Source organism: Polyergus mexicanus, unplaced genomic scaffold, assembly GCF_030449975.1.
Source record: "Polyergus mexicanus isolate NDT 795.1 unplaced genomic scaffold, iyPolMexi1.0 SCAF_3, whole genome shotgun sequence".
Lineage (NCBI taxonomy): Eukaryota > Metazoa > Arthropoda > Insecta > Hymenoptera > Formicidae > Polyergus > Polyergus mexicanus.
The window spans coordinates 3,348,786-3,369,499 of record NW_027223323.1 but is presented as its reverse complement, the minus strand read 5'-3'; the positions used below and the strand labels follow the sequence as shown (position 1 = coordinate 3,369,499).

At 34.6% G+C, this 20,714-nt stretch overlaps 1 protein-coding gene and 1 non-coding gene across 3 annotated transcripts in view; both read left to right on the top strand.

Annotated features, from left to right (window-relative positions):
• Positions 1–20,714, top strand: part of Thw (thawb) — a 38,765-nt gene that overhangs the window by 2,206 nt on the left and 15,845 nt on the right. The gene's annotated exons all lie outside the window — the stretch shown is intronic.
• Trnaf-gaa (transfer RNA phenylalanine (anticodon GAA)) lies at positions 19,566–19,638 on the top strand. Its single transcript has one exon. It is a non-coding gene; the product is annotated as a tRNA-Phe (tRNA).

The following is a 20,714-nucleotide window of genomic DNA, read 5'->3' as shown; positions in this document are numbered from 1 at the left end:
AACTTAAGTAAGTCAATATATGTATTTCCGAAATCATATGAATCGTTATTAAAAAAATAATGCATCATGTTAAATTGCAAAGTGCGTTAAAGAATTAATCAGCTTAGGGAGAATTAGATTAATCTGAAGCAATCTATAGACAAGCATTCGAGTGTTATTTGCGATATTCGAGACATCCGGTATTTGTATGATATATGAAAGAAAATATCGGAGACAACTCCCGAATATCGCGATGAATCGTAAACTAAGATTAAAGTACGCAATGTGGAATATCACGTCAATGCTTCGTACGTATACAAGAGCACCCGGAATATCATTAATGTTTGGCAGCCGTCGTCGACTTGGTGAAGGATTATTTACTGTAAAGGTAACTGCGCGATGCGAAGGAAATTTCGCTGCTCCATTATCGTACGAACAGCCTGACAGAAATCCTTCCGAAAGCCCTTAGCATTCGCTTCGCCGCCGAACTTCGTGCTTAAGTTGGGTACAATGTCCAATTTGATATATAATGCAATTCTCTCGTGCTTTTCTTATTATTTCTCACAAAACAAATATTAATATGATTTACGTTAGAATCAATCGCACGAGAATTTATATTTTATGTATTAAATTATTATAATTATTTTCTATTAATTCTTGCGCTTTATACGCGTTTTTAATTGACAGATCGAGATCTCTATTTTCAATAGACAGAAATAATATATATATATATATATATATATATATATATATATATATATATATATATATATATATCGATACACACAATAGCTTTGGAAGTAATTGCGCGATGCTAGAAATTTCACTCTCTTATTATCGAGGCTCTTACATACGTACGAAGCAGACCCAATTTGTGCGCGCGATCATGCCGTCAGATTCTCTGATAACTTTATCCTCTACGTTCGCTAAGGGGTGAATGAACTCTATATATTCCGTTATTGACATCAAATTCAAAAATATTCTTATACATTTATTCATATTTATCCATATTTTATTATATATATCACTTAAACATTGTGTCAAATTTTAATATTTTTTATTAAAAATAATTATTTTATCTTATGTTAAAAAAACTGTTTAACAAATGGAATGTGAGAGGCAATTAATGAACTGTATTATTGTTGTACAAACGTTATAAAGTTTATACAACAAACATGATAGATACACATTATTAATATGTAAACAGATATAATTAAAGCCTCGAGGCTTTGATTATGAAAATAAAATCCTTGCTCAATTTGATGTCGGGTACGACGGGTACTAAAGCCGGACGTTCCCCCTCCTGTCCCCTAGGTCGAACTCGTCGAGGTCGCCGTAATTAATTAATCTTGTCTGGCTAATTAATCCGCGCTCGCCAACCAGGTAAATGAGGCCCGCGCAATGAGATGTCGGACAAAGTGGTAGATTGTTAAGCAATACGTCATAACGAAATATCTGTATGACCTATTTTTACACGCCAACTGATCTGTGGAAATCTCGCCCGCTCCGTTCCATCGCGTTCCTCTCTTCTCTGTATTCCTCTCCTCACGTTTTGTCTTGGGCTGACAAAAACATGGCGTAAAAGAGTCTCACGCTGTGTGGCCAACATCAGGTGTAATTATATGCGGGTGTAATCGCATGTCGTTCGGCACGCTCGAATATGCGGAGAACGCGAACTTTTCTTTTATTATAAAAGCAATCAAACTTCTTCGTCCCGTAAGTTCCTGCTCCGCGTCGATTCGAGCATTTCTATTACTGCGCGAGCAAAAGAGCAGCCGTATTGGATTTATCTCACCCATATGATCCATTACGAATCTTTCGTACGGCGTTAAATTATTGTAAACTTATTAAGTTAAAAATTTAGAACTTTCCGGCATCCATAAAGCGTGAAATGGAATTTGTTTTGCGATTATTTCGCTAGGTTTTTTCGCCAGCCCGGAGCTATCCTTTTATTAAAAGATACGTCAAGATATAACACGCGTATGTAGAGTGGGTATGCGGGTTCTGACTTTTAAAATACGACATGTTCTATTTTCTTGAGTTATAGTGGAAAATGTCCCACTTTTTTATAATTACATTTTACGGATCATTATTCTCCTAGATCTCACGTCTGATTATCCGAGGAATTTGTCGTTATTCGCAAAATATTACAAAGTTACAGAAATGAAGAGCAAGAGTGTTATTATTCTACGTAGAGATTTATATTTCGTATTAAATTATAATTATAGTTTAATCGCGCGCGCGTGAAAGAGAGAGAGAGAGAGAGAGAGGGAGAGAGAGGGAGATGAGAGAGAGGAGATGTAAAAAGAATGTAATCGAGTATACTAAATATCGTGCAATATACAATTGTTTCTTCCATTTGTCTTTATGACTGTCATTTGATATACAAGCAGTTTTCAATAATTATTATCTCTGATTGATTCTAGCAGCATCGATTCACTTGCCGCCAGTACGGCTCGGCTCCAGATTAGATCCGGATTACAGTGATTAGTCTCGGATTCAATTGTAACCTAGTTCCGAAATGTATGACATTTACAATAAAAACTATCAATTCTGAAAGGGACTTATAAAGAAACACGATTAAATCGACCGCTTTAAGAAATCGATTGTTCAAAAGCTATGATTAATGCGATTAACGAGTGAAAATAAATCTGTCGAATATTCGTAACGTTGGTGGTAAAAAAATTTTTTCTATATCGAAAAAATATAATTCACGAGATATATACGGTGAATCGTTAATATATCAATTTATTGAATTCTGTTCCGACGCAAAATTGCACTGTGATTCGAAATCATAAAAATTTCAAAAACGATGATAAATATGACAAATATGATAAAGACATATCATAGTTTGCATATCACGAATAGATTTTTTAATCAGAAAAATGTGATACGATGATGGAGAACAATTAATATTGTGATTTAATAATTTTCCTCCGTATATATATAAATTTTTAGGCGTGAATCTCTTTTACAATTTTAGAGATAACGAGCGATCAATATATGTTCCTATATACTACGGCATTACGACCGCGTTATAATTCCGTCGGAATGATAATCACGAATGCGCATTTGATATAATTTAATATGTAATAGATGGATAGTAATTCAGGCCACACGGCGTAATGACGAGCACCGTATCGTTACATTGAGATTCGATGCATTTCGGATGGTATGCTTTTGCGCAACGCGCATAATTTGCCGAGTGACATTAATCGCGCGCAATGTAAATGCCCTTATTATAGCATAATACGTTAAGCTCAGTTTGTAAAATGTAACAGAGTATTTGTAGTATTTGTATATAGAAAGATTTATTCAATAATCTTGTACGCGAGTTTTTTCCTTACATTTTTCCATGATTGTGGCACGTGAAATAAAAAAAGAGAATGTTATAATTAACATGAAGAGAAAAGGAGAATATTATCGGAACATTATGTAAAAGTACATTATTTAACATGCGATAACTTTCTTTTGTCTGCTTCGAATCCTGTTTTATCACAGAAAATCCCATCACGTGTCCGCAGTATTAAAATCCGATATTGATAAATTATAATTTGTAATGTTAATATATTATAATATAAAAATATATTATAATTAATAAAAACGAATAAAAACGATTACGCGAACGGAAATGTGTACGGGGTATATTGGCTGCTCGTCGCCCTTCCGGGAGTTTGTTTTACTGGATAATCGCGGTAGATGGGCGTTATCTTGGCGATCGCGCACGTATTCGTGCTTAAATTGAACCGGGAAATGGCTTCGAGCCGGGACCAACGGCAGAGTTACATCAAAGTTTCGATATAACCGTAATTCCCAATTTGCCGAAGATAGGTACCGGGCGCATGGAACGTGGACCGTCCGCTAATGCGATAAACGATCGCCGGACGCCCGCTTTCTGGTTATACTACTAGCGGCGTCCGGCCAGTTTCCACATCAAAGTGAGATCTCCTAGTTACCACTCTGCCACGGACGACCGTACGCGAATCCCGTTATCGATAAAATGTAATCGCTTTGACGTGAACGTCGCGGATATAATATCTTTTATAATACCTATTCATTACGACAATATCACTCCTTTTATTCGAAACAAACGCGTGTATTTTGAGCCGCGTAAAAAATCGTTAAACGGGATCTATTATATGTTTATAATAACTGAGTTAAATACCTGGATTGTTAAAATAAATTTGCTAATAATTTAAATTAAATTGCTAATATTTTAAATTCTATGTTATCTTTTAAATCTAAGGAAAGCGAACATCTCGATAACGTAAAATGTCCAATTAAAACGTTGCTATTGTAATCGATTCTGATTTCAAACCGGATACTTGCAATATGCAGTTCACGGGTTAGGTACTCGGAAACCTTTTAAATATTTACCCAAAGTATCAAATATTCTATTATTGAATAGTAATTGTAAGCAAGGATTTTATTCAAAGAATCGCTTTTAGAATGTGCTTTTAAGTAAATAAAGATCGAAGAATTATTAACGAATATATTGAAACTTATTCACTCTATATAAGCGGGCATTGAAAAATAATATTTTTTGCTAATTTTAAATTTACTTTAATAAAAGTTCTATTCAATATTTAATCAGTTACAATATATTATATTTTATTTTAAATATTTAATAATTATATATTTTATCATAAATATTAATATTGTAATGTGCGAAATATTTAATTGAAAAAAAGTGTCATAATTCTTTGGAATACTTATATATAAGTTAATTTCGTATCTTCCAACTGTGTCTTATTTCTGTCTAACAGAAATTTTTCGTTTGGTAGAAAAATGTTTCGATACGAAAGACATTGCTAGAAGCGAAAACAAGTCCGCCGTTATTACTTTTCCGCAGTCTTTGAATCTCGTGTATTCGATGGCGATACGATGGCCGAAGTCGGATCGACAGCTGTGTGCCGATGAGAGAATATATACCGGTGAATGCTCAAAGTTATTGATCTAATAGCAGTGGAGAACGTGCTGAGGATTCCCCGTGTATGCCCCGATGTCGCGTGCTATCATCGATATCGATATTATTCCCCGCCGCATATTGCATTACATTTGTTTTGTTGACAAGCAAACTTTAAGTGATATTTTTTACTTTGAATTGGTAAAGTTCGGCGATAAACGTCGTTGCGAAAACGTATATGCCAAGTCGCAGAAATTTTATGGTTCGCTGGACTATGAGCAAATAGAATGCGTGCTTTGTAAATCACAGAGAGATATACAACGAGCATCAGATATATATATATATTTTACCTGCGTAATTTATTTATCAAACCGGAAAAATTTGTGGTATCAATATAAATTTATTTAAAATGCATTAATTCGATTAACAACATTTTATAAGTTTCTGTGAAAATTATTAAAGAGTCAGTACGCTGACATTTCCATGCCATAAAACTCGTTAATTTAAAGTTTAATGTATTTTTAATTACGAAATATTGTTTTTAATTAATTCTATCCGTAATGAGTACGGTTTTTTAATTATTGCTTCGACTATTTATAACAAAATTTTAACTGAATTTAAGAAGTAATTTGTTGAAATATTTTATAAACGTTTAGAGAAGAGGAAAAAACTCATCTAATATTATTAAAACATTTATAAGATAGATAATGGGACTGATAGCGCGTTGATGTAGATTAATGTTTATTAATTTGCAAAGAATAAGATGACAAGGAGAGAAATGAAAGTTGTCTATTCACTTTGAATAATTTTCGATGCATATGTCTCTTTCCTCATACTTGCGCTCCACCCAATCTCTCTCAGTTAATCCTAAATCCTGATATAATTATCAAATTAGCATTACAAAGGAGAAGGAGGAGATACGTATACGTTCTAAGTTAAGATGCCTAGGTTCGCTTCGTTATCTGGACGCCTTTGTTCCGACATCGGGCTTCCCTCCTGAACGACTATCAGAAACGTGAAACTCATTCTCGTTGTGCTCTAGAGAATCCTCCAGGCCACTGTCGCGTTAATTAAGTGCATGCTGTAGTGTGACTCGCTTAAGACGTCGTCACTTGATCCGAGTCCTAAACTATATTGAAATGCAGAAATGCAGCGCAATCAAAACAAGTAGTATCAAATATTTGTTTAGAAACAAATTAATCTGGAAATATATATATTAATTGAAATTATTGTGTAAAGATTCAAATGTCGAGAATCCAAGGGTGAAATCTTGTCAAAGTTAAATTAAGTTACATGCAAACAGTTAAGAGATACTTAATGGGACGTAAATAAATTAAGACTCGAGGATATTAGAATGGAAATTATTTGCGGAATAAAAAAGCTTCTCGATAGAATTCTCTTTTGAAGAAAGGGGCTTCCTTTTTAGAATTTTATTTGCGCAGTTTGATGACATTTAATTTATCATTAAACTTTAAAAGGGATATACAAAAGAACTCCCTTTATACATTGTGAATAGCTGGGCGTGCTAAAAGGAAATCGTTGTTGATTCGATCTCGAAATTTCCCAAAGCTCTCCATTGTGGCATTATTATGAGCTTTTGAATAATGCGTTGCAAAAGAATAATTTTATTTTCTTATAAGATTTGCGAATATAACATTGTTTCGAAATAACTTTGAAGCAACCCTTTTCAACTAATATATATATATATATATATTTTTATATACATTTTTAATTGCCAAGTTATTTGGCAGGTTGGTTTGTGTCTAAAATTTATTGCAAATCATCCATAATTTTTAAATATTTATATAATCATATTTTTCAAGCATCGATATAATTAACAAAATTATGTGTTTAATAGAATATTATTTTATCTGATCAAATATAGAAGATTTATATTGTTGTTATATCAAAAAAACTATGTAATGTTTTACTTTGTTACGATTACATCTAATGCAGCCTCAAAAGTATACGTAGGCACTAGCTTCAGAATTTCCAGCACTAGCTGGAAAACCACGACGACAGTCAACAAGTTTGAAAGCGGTTTCAGTTGCGGGAGACTGCGTCGAGATCAATAGGAGGCATGTCAGAAGTTAACACGGAGGGAATTGTAGCCAACGGGACTGAAAGGGTTAAGCCTCCCTGTTACGGTACGCGATATATCATCAAGTTACGTGCGTGCGAATGAAACGAAATCACCCGGGTGATGCATTGAAACTCACGGCAGCTGATTAGAGCGCGGCGGATTTGTCGAGATGCGAATGCGCGAGTGCATGGGAAAGAAAGTCCTTTATTTCGCCGAGAAAGCGGGAAGGCCGTATCATTATACGCGATTATGGCACGTTGTCTATCGCGCGTTGACGTCCCGCATTACCGTTCCTCCTTGTTTCAGCTGGATCAGTGATGCACAAGGATGCATCTTTCCGTTACACGCACCGAGAACGCATAAGCAAGCGCCACGCGATATCTAAGGAAATTATTACGCAATCGTGTCTTTTTTTTCCTCGCGGATTAGACGAACGAAGCAATCAAGCGTCGGTTAAGTCTTCAATCTAGCGTCACTTCGATCATGGTATATCGATAAATATCAGATATCATTTCGTCTGTAATATAGCCGGTTGATTAATTAATTATTAATTCGTCATTTCGTAGAAAGCGTAGAGATCACTTTGCAAAATGTGCGACTATGGAAATTAGGTCGCAGAATTAAACTTTGACCCTCGCCGCATGTTGAATGTAGCCTTCTACCATCTCGTTGTTGCCATTAAACGTTGCCACTTGTATTAAATAAATAATACTAAAATGCAACGTAGATAGAAACGGAAATGTATAAATGTATTGTGTATCGACGAATCTATGCTTTCGCAGCGCATTACTTAAAAAATTTTAGTAGTGAATGTGACGATTTTATCTCGTGGCGATCACATGAGCGATAAATGAAGTGTGAATAGAGAGAGAGAGAGAGAGATGAGAAAAGAGTCATACATTATATCGAATGATTAAAGCAATGATTGCGTCATCTTTTAAAGTTACTTGATTTCACAATTCCTCGTAAGAGAGATGTACGATTGTAACGCGTTAACGAAGACGCAGAAAAAAACGTGTCATAAAGAAAGAATTATTTTATAACTTTATAATTCCGTTTCTCTCGAGATGATGAAATGCGGAAAAACATGTTGGAAAACACAAGAACGAAATATTTTAGCGTAATTGCTATGACGCGAAAATATGTGACTGTCATGTTAGAAAATGAATTTCACTGTAGAAATTATATTTACATACACATCCTAATTCTTCAACGTATTAACATTGATATAATTAACGTTACTAAATATAATATAAAACGTTGTTACTGTTCTATCTTATCTCTGTTATTACGTAAAACTTAATCTCTAAAATATATTGTATTATAATCTCTCAGGATATAATTAATTATTTAAATCTGTTCAATGAAATATAAAAATATCTTCTTCATTTTTTATGAGAAAAGAAACATTCCATACCATAATCATAATCACAAAACTATCCGAAGCCTTATTATCGTCGTTAAGACAACGATCGCCTTCCCATTGAGGAAGGAGAGAATGGAGATCTCACACACACATACACACACACACACACACACACACACAGCCACTATCGGATAATAATAATTTCAAGGATTATATCTGTCTTTTCGATCGACTGATGCGAATTTTTCTCCAAAGACGAAACTTTCATAATTTCTTTGTAAGACGGTATTTCGAAAAATTTTGTGACGCGGCCTTCCACCTTCTTTGCCGTGATTGCATCATTTCCCTTAATTCAAAACATGAGATTACACGAGTCCTCCGCAGCTTACGACACGGTGACTCAATATGAGAAAATGTAATACCCTGAGAGCGAAAATTGGCAGTTCGAAAAACAACGATCTTAGACTCGCGTGAATGGCGTTCACATCGGAACGCGAATGGCAACACGTGCGTTTGAAAAATTTGCGACACATAAGACCCTCATATTCCCCGTTTGCATTAAAGCTAATATTTTTTGCTGATGCGATTAATTAAAGAAAATTCTTAAATTGAGAGGAACGAATTATTTTTTCAATTTGTCAAAAATATGAAATACCGATAAATTTAGATAGCGGTACGAAGGTTCAATATTTGACGCATAAATGATACTTACTAAATCGAATTTTGCAGTAGTTCTGAATATTTTATTACATATTCAGTTGGCAAAGTGACTCGCGAATCGTAAAACGATCGTACATAGCTGGGAGAGACGGAAATACGAGATACATTTTCTCATAATTATGACATTTTTTGTCGAATTTCTATCGAAAAATGATGTCTCACGCGAGATTTTTTTATCGAACGAATATAAAATCTGCATGTAAAATCTATAACCTGTGTGCCGTAATTTAACATCTTTGCAGTGTTAATAATACGTTATATTATTTAAATGCGTTATTTAAAATTTTCCCATTTTAAAAATATTTGACAAAACATTTGGAAAACAAACGAGAAAGATTTATCAAAAAATATACGCATTACCTGTTTTATAAGAGTTTAATATTTTGATACATTTATAAAACCAATTGGCCATAATTATCGTATTCGACGGGGATGTGATTTCCTCTCAAAATCAACTCTATCCTATCCTTCTATCGAGGAGAACGTAAAGAGACGAGGCGAGACGTGGAGCGGCTGACGCGCATGGAGTAGAGGAGAACGCTGGCATTTGCATAATATGGGAATCGCTCCTGAGGCCAAGCCATTGTTCCGAGCACGTCTATGCGCGGTGGTGTAGTATGTGAGAAGATTCGACGAGCGGAAGAACATCCGAATACGTAACCCGGCGATAATAATTACGTTCCTGTTCCACGTAGCGCGCGGTTGCTGCTTGGGCAACGCTCTCTTCCTTTCTCCCACACCGAATTGGTGGTTGCTTGCCGGGGGGGATTCGCCCGGTACTCTACTTGTTTGAAGACCTCGTTTCGCCACCGATTGATCCGGCGATCTGAGAAAGAGAGCCGCGGAAAAGGGCGAGGAACGGGAAAGCGATTCGTTTTGACAAGGATCCCAGCCAACCGGAGACAAACACTCCGGTTTCATTAACTCTCGGACGATCATTCATGAGCATCAATTGCACTAGAACTTGTATGAATTTAATGGCGAGATCTATAATATTTGATTATCTTACACACAGAATATTTTAACAGAAACTTTTTCCGATTAATTGTTCGACGAATTTTGGAGTAGATATTTTTTTAATCATAAGCGAAAACTATTATTTCCATTGCAACTTGGCGATTTTTTATTTATATTTTAATTATCTTTATAATTATCTTTAGTAATTGGATTCCGACTCGATGAATTTATTATTTCTATTTCTGAATTTTGGATACTCAAAATCATTACTCATACGTTACTAATATCGCAGATATTTAAATAGCATGCATGTTTACATGCATATGTATACATATATAGCTTTCATTTGCTTGTATTTTGCATTTAGACGCAAATGCATTAGATGCAGGTCTATTTGATAGCAATCTGTATATATGTATGCCTAGTTGCAAGTGTTTAAATATGCAAATCAAGATACATCGTGGTTTCTATCGAATCTAACAAGCTGATCGACACCCCGAGTACATCGGTATTATTTCGATGTTCCGCTGATCGTTGATAATGGCAACTGATCATCATGTTTTATTTAGCAGTATGTGTACCTTGCATAGTCCATACAGAATAACGATAACGTGATTTCAACGAAAATGATACGATTGATTTACGAGAGACATAAGCTACATGTTATTTTTATAGATTGTTTAAAATATTATTATAAATTTTCTCACAATTTTTAAAGAGAAGATATCCATTGAGATCCATGACCATTTTACGATAACTAGAGATATTAAAAAAAAATTCCATATTTTTTAATTTAGTATATAAAAATTTAATATGTAATTAAACATATAATTTTATAATTTAAAAAAATAACAATGTAACGAGAGTTTTGATCCTCGCGATCTCGTTTAACCATTGAATTAACGTTAATTAATATTAGCCCAAACTAATCTCTTCGGTCTCTATTTGAGATCACGCGCACCGCACACATAGATGCAACGCGGTCAACGACATTTGCATGAGTTAATACCGTAAGGTAACGTATAATACACGACGCGTCTCCATTAGCGATGGTAGAGCTACTGATCGTGGACTATTAGCGAAACGGCAGCGGCGTCGAGTAAGTCGAGAGCTATCGGTATACGAAGGAAATTAAAATACTGTTACGATTACGAGCTTAAAGGCGGGTCGTAAGCGATGGCAGAAGGTCCGCGGACCCCAATTACGGTGACCGGTAGCGCGGTAACATAACGGATCGTTACGAAAGCGCGCCGATGATTACGGAACGGGAGTCTGAGGGGGAGATGCAAAGGATACCATCGTGACTCGTTGCCCTCGTTGTGCTGGCTCAGGTGATTTCGGCTCCGATCGCTGACCTTTCGTCGTATCATAATCGCGCGCGCGCGCGCGCGCAAATCGCGACTTTTTATGCAAATCGGCTCGCGACGCGAAGCGATCTCTCGTAACGAAGAGCAATAAGCCGGGTATATCGGTTCGGGTAAGATCCTCCCATCGTCCGCGACAGGATGAATTACACGGTGCGCTTTCGTAAAATTCGGCGCGATAGTGCCTTTTATTGCCTTGAAACGAGGCGGCATCGCTTAAGGCTGGAGCGCGCGCGATTATCTTCTTTCCCGAACCGACGACGAAATGCCATGGCGATCCCAGTGAAGAAAATACGGCAGTGCGGCTTCTTCATCGGTCCTTTCGTGTCTATACCGTAAGGGGGTATGGAGGAAGTAATCACTCGCGCTGATTGCGAAAAATCGCCGACCGACGCCAATCTCGTCCTTTTCACGGTTGCTTGCACGCCACCATCCTCGTCTGGTCGCTTCGTTTTTCGCTGCCCGTCATGTAGGACGGTAATCGATCATTTACACTGTGTCGATTAACTCTCTGTGGGATCGGGCTTCAGATGAATTTCCTCCCAGTAAGAAAATGCTGATTTTATTTATCGAAAATAGAGTCTAATACACGATACACATCTTTGTCGTCTTTAAAATCATCAAATAAAATCCAGTTATTTATAATACATTTTTTAAAACATCTGTATTAGCTGGAATAATATTAGTTGAGATAATAATTACTAAATTACTTAGAATTTTAATATAAGTTTCTCTAAAAAATACGAAAAAAAGTAAATGAATAAAGATATATCAAAGAAAATCTTTCATAAAAAAAAAAAATAATTTCTCGTGTATTTCTATAATTTTTCAAATATAATAACAACAGATTTTTATATTGTAGTTATTAATGAATAAACTATTATAAATACGAATTAATTAAATTATTTTACGGAATCTGCTATTTACATTTATTTGTATTTATTTTGTGGTATTTACAATGTTCTCCTATATTTACAACGAAAGCAAATTACGGGCGATTATATATCAAGCCTGAATATTATTACGGTAATTGTGAAACGAGTACACCTCTGCTATATAGTTCTAATAATTACCATTCTTTGCTTTAATTAAATTACGAATTTGATAGTTGTAATTGTTAGCATTGTTAACCGATGTTACCGTGCAATCAAATCCTTGTTACGTTTTTTTCTTGTTTGGAGTTCGCTTTTTTTCTTATGCGTAAATATCAGCTCTCGCAAAAATACAAACAATAATAATCGCAATATTTATCGGAAGATAAAAATATTTAAAATTGTAATATTTTTCTGTTTTGTATCGGTTTCTTTTAATTAACTCTTCTTTGGCTCCGAGAAGATATCGCGAGAAATCGACGCGTGTAAAAATAAAAGCGCGGGAGGCTGACCTACCGGTATTCTTTCGCAATCGCTATTCAGCGCGGAAGACCAGGATGGCGAGGATAAGCGAGCGAGTGCATTGCGTCTCGGAGAAACGCATGGACGAACTGAAGTGTAACCTCGTAAACACGGGAGAAATGTGCCGCGACAAAGAAAAGGAAGACGCTTGAAAGTAACGCCACGCGGAAATGCCGGCGACGTAACAATTATCTCATCCGCGTCATTACTTTCTAAGTTTCTAATTAACAGTAGCATCTCCGGGATATCACTTATTAGAGAGGTGTTAAGCGCAGGAAACGCACGGGCGTATGAAAATCGCGAAACACACCGTGATCGCTTTTGCTTTGTCTATACGTTTACAAGTATATTTAAGTTAAGTTTATTTAATTCTCTCGAATCGCATTCGACAATTCTCATTCGTTTTTATTCTATGTATTTTCTGCGATGAACACGATCTTTTTTTATGCTAGCAAATTCTTGATACTTATATTGAATATGTATAGACGACGGAGATTATTTCCAACAGGTTGTATATATTCGCAGTAAATTATTTCTCGTTGAAAGCCATGAAATACATATCATCGGTGTAACGTTCTTGTGTATCGATCGCTTTGTACAATTTAGGACTGCGCGAAACAATATTCGAGTCCGAAATTGATGCATGAAATCGATTCAAGTTAAACCGAAACAATTGATTTCGAAATCGATGGCGTCACTCGATTTGCGATACGCCGCTAAAATCAATATCGAAGTCAGTGCATACGAATTCGGTTTTGTTGATACTAGCTATATCTGAACGATTAATTCCGAAACAAAAGAGAGACCTCCATTTATTTTCCATTATAAACTTTACTTAATAAAGCAATTTAAAGTAATCTAAGTTACTATCTCTCTCTTAAGAAGTTACGCATAAAATATCGAGATTATTTTATTTCTTGATAAAGTGAAGGAGCAAATTTTCTAAATGTTCTGATAAATTAAAAATTGGTTTCAAAAGAGTTTAGCATTTTTTTCAAAATTTTTGGTTTGTCTTGTACGTATCTTCTATTGATCTATTATCGAAACTGGCGTTATTAAAAAATAAAATTTGATATTTAAATTATACGATCTTTTAATTTTTAACTATTTAAAAATTTTAAATTATATTAAATTCTTTCTCTCTTTCTCCCTATTAAGTGTCTACGTGAAACTATTCAAAGAATAAGAAGAATAAATAGAATTTGGTTATTCATTCGCAGCCTCGAGGGAGAAGCTTTTGATTGGAAAAATTTTTAATTTTTCATCATTTAGTGTGATTTCCTATATTTCCAAGAGATCTTCAAGAGAAAATGATATGACTTCTGAGACATTTTGCATTCATATGTAACTACATCCCTGCGTTGCGTGCGCAACATTGAACACTTCATTAATGAGCAACGAAGTGCGACGCAGCGAAGCTAACTAAATTGAGACAGAGCAGCAAATGTCGCACTTTCTCGGCTATTCGTGGACGCTTCACGCCTCAATGTCTTACGATAACCGGAGATCGAATCGTTCGCTAAAGTTACGAATATTTTTCTCTCTCATCGTAAAATAAATGAGAAACCCAATGTCCGCAGCTTCACGTCTGACAGTTCGAACGCGAAGATTAAAACTGATATAATTATCGACAGACTGAATTTTCCATGTCGCGGAAAATGCGCTTTTACATTGATTGTGTGTGACATTTCCATTATCGGGAAATAAAGGCAATTTTCAGGTGTTCGCAGCCTGAAATTTTTAATTCGCGGACATTATGCCATGGTTTTAAAGCCCCGTCGACAATGAGCTGCGCGATTAGAGTTGCCTATACGTGCGCGAAAGGCCGAACGCAAGGAGCAATTGCGAGCCGCAGAGAGACGAATTAAAATAATAATCGGCCGCCTGCGGAGTACAGTCAAGAATTCGAAATTCTAAATCGTCTAATGACGGCCCGGTCGCTCCCAGTCGTGACTGCGACAAATAAATTTCCCGCCTTGGCGAGAGAATCCTGGCCGTCATCACCCCCGCTAATCGAGACATCACAACGTGAGATTACGCGCGATTACACGCGGCCCGTCGATAGTCTTTAATATTTCGAATTAAGTGGTTGCTCAACGTAGCTTAGGGTATCCCGCAGATTTCACTCTGTCTATGGACTGTTGTTAGGTGATTTTGCATGCCTTGCGACAAACGATTACGAATAGTGAATGCAAAATATATTATGTGTATAGTAATATATTGTACAAGTTAAAAATAAATATTTAAAAATGCTGCTAAAATAGTCCAATTAAAACAGATAATACATCATATTGATATAATTTTATTAAAACCGTGCAAAAGTTATACGTCGTGTAATTTAAATTAAAAACTATTAGTATGCCGCACGCGATAGCAGTATGTTTTTAAAAATAGTAAAATGGAATGTCTAGCAAATTAATGTTTAAACGAAGAATTATTATTTTAAGTGACTTTGTACGTAATTTGACATTTTGAGCCGCATGAATAGAAGATAACTTTTCCATAACGTATATTTCACGTCCAGGCAAGCTTGGTGTAAAAAAATGATATCAAATCCACGCACCGCGTATGTGAAATATGTTAATTTGTATTTTATACGGAATGCGTGTATTTGATCGTTTCATCGCGTATTTGATAATACGACTTAAATGCAAAATGTTTATTTCGTAGAATGAGAGAATCGATATTATTCTCTCGTATCTCGCGCAACGAGAGTAATTTTGAAGTTTCTCATCTCTGTCTGTATCCATATCCGCGGATAGAGTGACCGAAAGCATGAAACTTAACATAATGTTACGCACATATCCTCGAGATAATTTAATACGTAACATCTCAATTTTACGTTTTTCGATTCTATTCGTTTTTCATTAATAATCAGTTAATTAAAATCTCATTAATGATTTAGTTATCGGAATTGTGGTCGTTGTACACGATCACATTACCTGATTATTATCTCTCTTTCCATTAACTGCATAGATATATTATTATTAATTAATTATTAGAAATATTTTATTAATCTAATACGTGTGTGACTTTAAAAAAATATTCTCTCTTTCTTCCTTTTTCTCCGTGTATGCGTGTAAAGAGAGAAAGACATATTACTGTCACTAACATACAATTCAATAATATAATTCATGATCATGCTATCATAATTTGTAATTTTTATCATATACTTCTTATCGTGATTATTTTTTTTATTCCAGAACGAAACATTAATATTTGACATAGCTATACATGCACTTTAATAGCTTTTTTAGACAATCGCTACAAACAAATCCCACTTGTTTTCGACGAGTGATTTTTGTGCTGTTATTTTATCGATTTGTAGGTGAATGAACGCACGAATGTCAAACATTTACGTGACCAAAAACGTTCACACATACACGCTTCGCAGTCTTGTAGAAAATATTGTAGTAATGATCTCGTGCTGATATTTCAGTTATTCGTCAAAATATGACTGGACTGCAAGCGCGCGAAGTTACGCTGAAGACACGAAAGTGTTTTTGCTCACGGCAAGGATCGTTCTCAAGGATGATACGGCGCTCGCGTACGAGCTAGCTCGTCTCATTCGAAAAGGTGAAAGTTGAGCAAAGTATCGTAGTAGAGGGGTTTTTCATATTTAAAGGTCAACAACTGACGATCGACAATAACTGCGACGTTTCTTCCGCTTACGTAGCAATTTTATGTCAATTTCATCGCTACGTGACGATATCGAGGCAAGAATTTTTTTCGAGGAACGCTGCAATTTTTTTTAATAAAGCTACAAAGAGATCAATATCCGCGTGCAATGTTGAACTATGCAATATTTTGAATGGAACAGTAACGTTATTAAAAAGAACCCAACTAACTTTTAATCCAGAGCAAGTTTGAAGTCTCAGTTGTATTAATAATTAAAAGATTAAAATATCTCTTTTAAAAATCATTCTTAAAACTATATTTTAAAACTATATTTTTAATTATGACCTTATAAATATCGATCATATTATTGAATATGTATTACGAATAAAATGATAGAATCGTTTGTTATTTTGCATATTATTTCTTGCTATCTTAATTTTCTCGAAATCTTAACAATTATGTGCAGGACTCTTATTCTTAAAATCAGATTCTTAATTTTAATAATTAATCTTAACTTATAATATTTCTTGACTTAATTTTTTGTTAGTCTATCGCTGAGGAAGTATAGCGTTCGAGAAAATCCCACTAATTTTTAATCCGAAACCGCAAGTTTGAAGTCTCAGTTGTATTGTTAATTAAAAGATTCAAGTTTCTTTTAAAAGTTGGTATTTTAAAACTGTAACATTAATCACAACTTCATAAATATTGATCATATTATAATAGAAGATGTAAGAAATTATATTACGAATAAAAAATTTATATTTATATAGATTCATTTTTTATTTCAGCATATTATTGCTTGTTATCTTCATTTTTGCAAAATCTTAACAATTTTGTAAGATCTTTATTTTTAAAATCAGATTCTTTATTTTAATCTTTAATCTTAACTCGTAATCTCTCTTGACTTAATTCTTCCTTAATCTATTATTATGTTTGCAATTTTGCGCACAATGTCTACGTAAAAATTAATTATTGATAAACAGGAGGATATACGATGTCGGAAAAAAATCTTGGAAAACGATGCGTGAAAGCGAGGCATTGAATCGCTCGACTTTAGAGATGGTCTCAACAACTCTGTCAGCGATTGTGCATTTTTTCGCTTTCTTTCGTGCGAACGGGGTCCATTAAACGTCTGCCATATCCATTGACTGAAAGGGAGAAGCCCGGCTTAATAGCGCCGGCGAGAGCGCGTCTGCTTTTCCTCCTACATCTCGCGCGCTCGCGACTTTTCTCGCCGGGGAGCGCGAATTTTATAACGTCGCATCTCCCGTCTTTGACTCTGACTCCCGTTCTCGTACGGAAGCTCTCTAGCTAATATCGTCGAACGAAAGTAAAAACTTTCATTCGTTGCTGAATTGGTGGTCGTGCGCGCTCTTCCTAGGAAGAAGATCAGCGTTACGTATTCGATCGCGTATGTATGCGCAGCCTGTGTGCCCCAGTCAGGTCGCGACACTTTACGAGAGATACTTGGATAACGCTCATAACTTACTTTCGATATGTTGCCAGTAGCTACATATAGCGTTATGTGGATGCCATTTATATAGATATTCTTGAATAATATTTGCAATAATTACACTGGCAAATTAATTCTCATTCTGTATATATTGGCTGGCAAAATTAATTTAATGTTTCGAAAATTAAAAAAAAAAATTATTCGTTAGAAAGATATTGTTTTAGAAATATATTATGAGGGAGTGGGGAGGGGAGTATATTTGCTTTTTTTTTTCAGATAATGTAACTATAGAAATCTCTTTCCATGTTAGCTTTTTAATTTCATTCCCTTTTCATTATATTAAAAGCTTTTATGCAATTTAAAAAAATATTTGATCAGTTTTGCAGATAACTGTATCTTGGATCATATAGAGTTGCAATATCCATTTTATTAACCGTGTAGTTTTATAACATAATGTTCTTTAATTAAAGAACATTGAAAAATATTGCTAAATGCGGAATACATTATCTTATAATATTTCATTTGATCACGCGCGTTTATAAGCTTTCTATATTTAGTTAATTGATAACGGAAACGATGATCAAATTGCATACGAACATTTACGCGGATCTGTAAAATAAAAATTATTATCTTTTGAGAGAAAGATACTGAGAAAGTAATCTTTTTTCCATAAATGCCTCATGGCAATCATTTTTCTTTATAATCCCATAAGACTTTCATGGATAGCAGGTTGGAGTAGAAACTGATCAGCTGTTGGCCTACATCTTCAATTTCCTTTTCTTCCCTAATGCACAGCTTTTCGAATCTCCCTCGAGGTTTCCTGCTCGGGGAATTTGATTGATTTGCTACGATTTCCGTGGAATTTCAACGGAGTTCGGTGATGCCGACTAGAAGCTTCCCCCTAGATATAGATGTTAAAGAACTAAAAGAGAAGATTAGTTCTTGGTCTCGGTGAAAGTACGTCATTACGACGCGCGTCGTTGGACTTTGCTTAAAATTGCATTGGAAATAAGACGCCCATCTGTCCATTTCCACAGTAATTATGAGGTCTCATCGTGACGAAAACTGTAGGCAGCGAAATCGTGATTTTTGTGGTGACAAAAAGAAAGGAAACTTATTGGATAATCTCACATCCTACAATTTAACGTTAATCGCAAATTATTTCTGATAAATTTGAACGTTACTAAATCGTACATTGAATCTCCATTCACTTTGACATTAAATAAAATATCACGCCAAGAGATACTTGATACGCGTATTAAGATATATACGTAATATTCAATTTAATAATTGAAAATAATAATTAATTTCATTTTTTTTTCTAGTCTTTTTGAAATCAAGTTTGATAAGTGGAGCATAACTCAAAGCTGAGAATTAACAGCAACATATTTTAAAATTTGTTTATTTTATCTCTTTTGATACAGTGCTGAGATAATTAAATTGATAATTAAATATAGATAATTAAGTACTGATAATTAAACACTGATAATGAAACATGAATAATTAAACAGATAATTAAATATTTCCAATAATATAATTGCATACCATATTAATGTTACGAATAGAATATAATTGTAAGCTGAAATATCTCAGCAAAGGATTGGCTTGAAAGTCTGATTAATTTAATCCTTGGCAATCTATTTTTGTTATTAATTATAATTCATATATACAAAGCACAGAAAGAAGTCGACGTATCAATATTCTTCAGCATCCAAGTTAACGCAAGCCGAAATAGCTCAGTTGGGAGAGCGTTAGACTGAAGATCTAAATGTCCCTGGTTCGATCCCGGGTTTCGGCACATTAATTTTTGCATATTACATGACTCACAGAAATGGAAACCGATATTTTATCTTTATTCGAAAGAAAGTAACTTGGTTATTTTTTTTTATGTATTATTTCGTTCTCTTTTTGTGCATACAAATCTCCTTTTGCACTGCACAAATTTCTTTTTTTTTATCATATATATATATAATTGCATAATATATCTAGCCATTATATTTTTTACTTTTTAATTAAAAAAATACTTTAATATATATTACATAATATTTAATATATATTAAATAATATTAAACTTTTTAAAATTTGCAATTTTGTACATAATTACCAGATACGGTGGAGTTTCGAACAAATTTGTGCGAACAACTTGATTATCGAGAAATAAATAATTACAGATTTTTTTCCCCCACTTTAATTAATTAATTTTCTTAACCTTTCGGTTAAATGCCCTTAAGATCATGTTTAAATAACGGCTATTATTAAATTATTGCGTATACGAATCGTGATTTCTCATTGTGCTTATATTCTCTTAATGCTTGTGTAAAGCCGTCGACCTAGCCCCAGGCGCCGATTGTATCATTCGCGTGAGCAAGGATGCGATTATATCGATAATAATGGTTCTCGATGCAGAAGTCAGCAACGCGTAATTCACGATTCAACGACCTGTTCATTGAGGCTGAATCGGTGAGCTGCATATACGTTCGTCGTAACTAAATTATACGCGCAGATTGCAATTATACACATTCATCGCACTGCATGTTTACGATGAGGCAAGATATTCGACGCGGCTGACACATGTCGCAATCCATTGTACGTTAGAAGTATTAGCATTAAACTTCTCGCACATTTAATAGATTACACAGAGTACTTCAAAATCGATGTCTTCTCTCACGTCTTTCGTGAACTCTTTGGGCAAGGATTTTTTTTTTTTTTTCCTATAACAAGGACGCGTCGAAAGTATAGGTACTTTTCGAAGCAAATAAAAATAAAAAATTAATGTTTTCTTTTAAAAATTAATGTTATCTTTTGGCAGGATTCTCTCTCTATTTCTGAAATAAATTATAGTTTATAAAGAGAGAGCTCGCGTTCGAAACGATT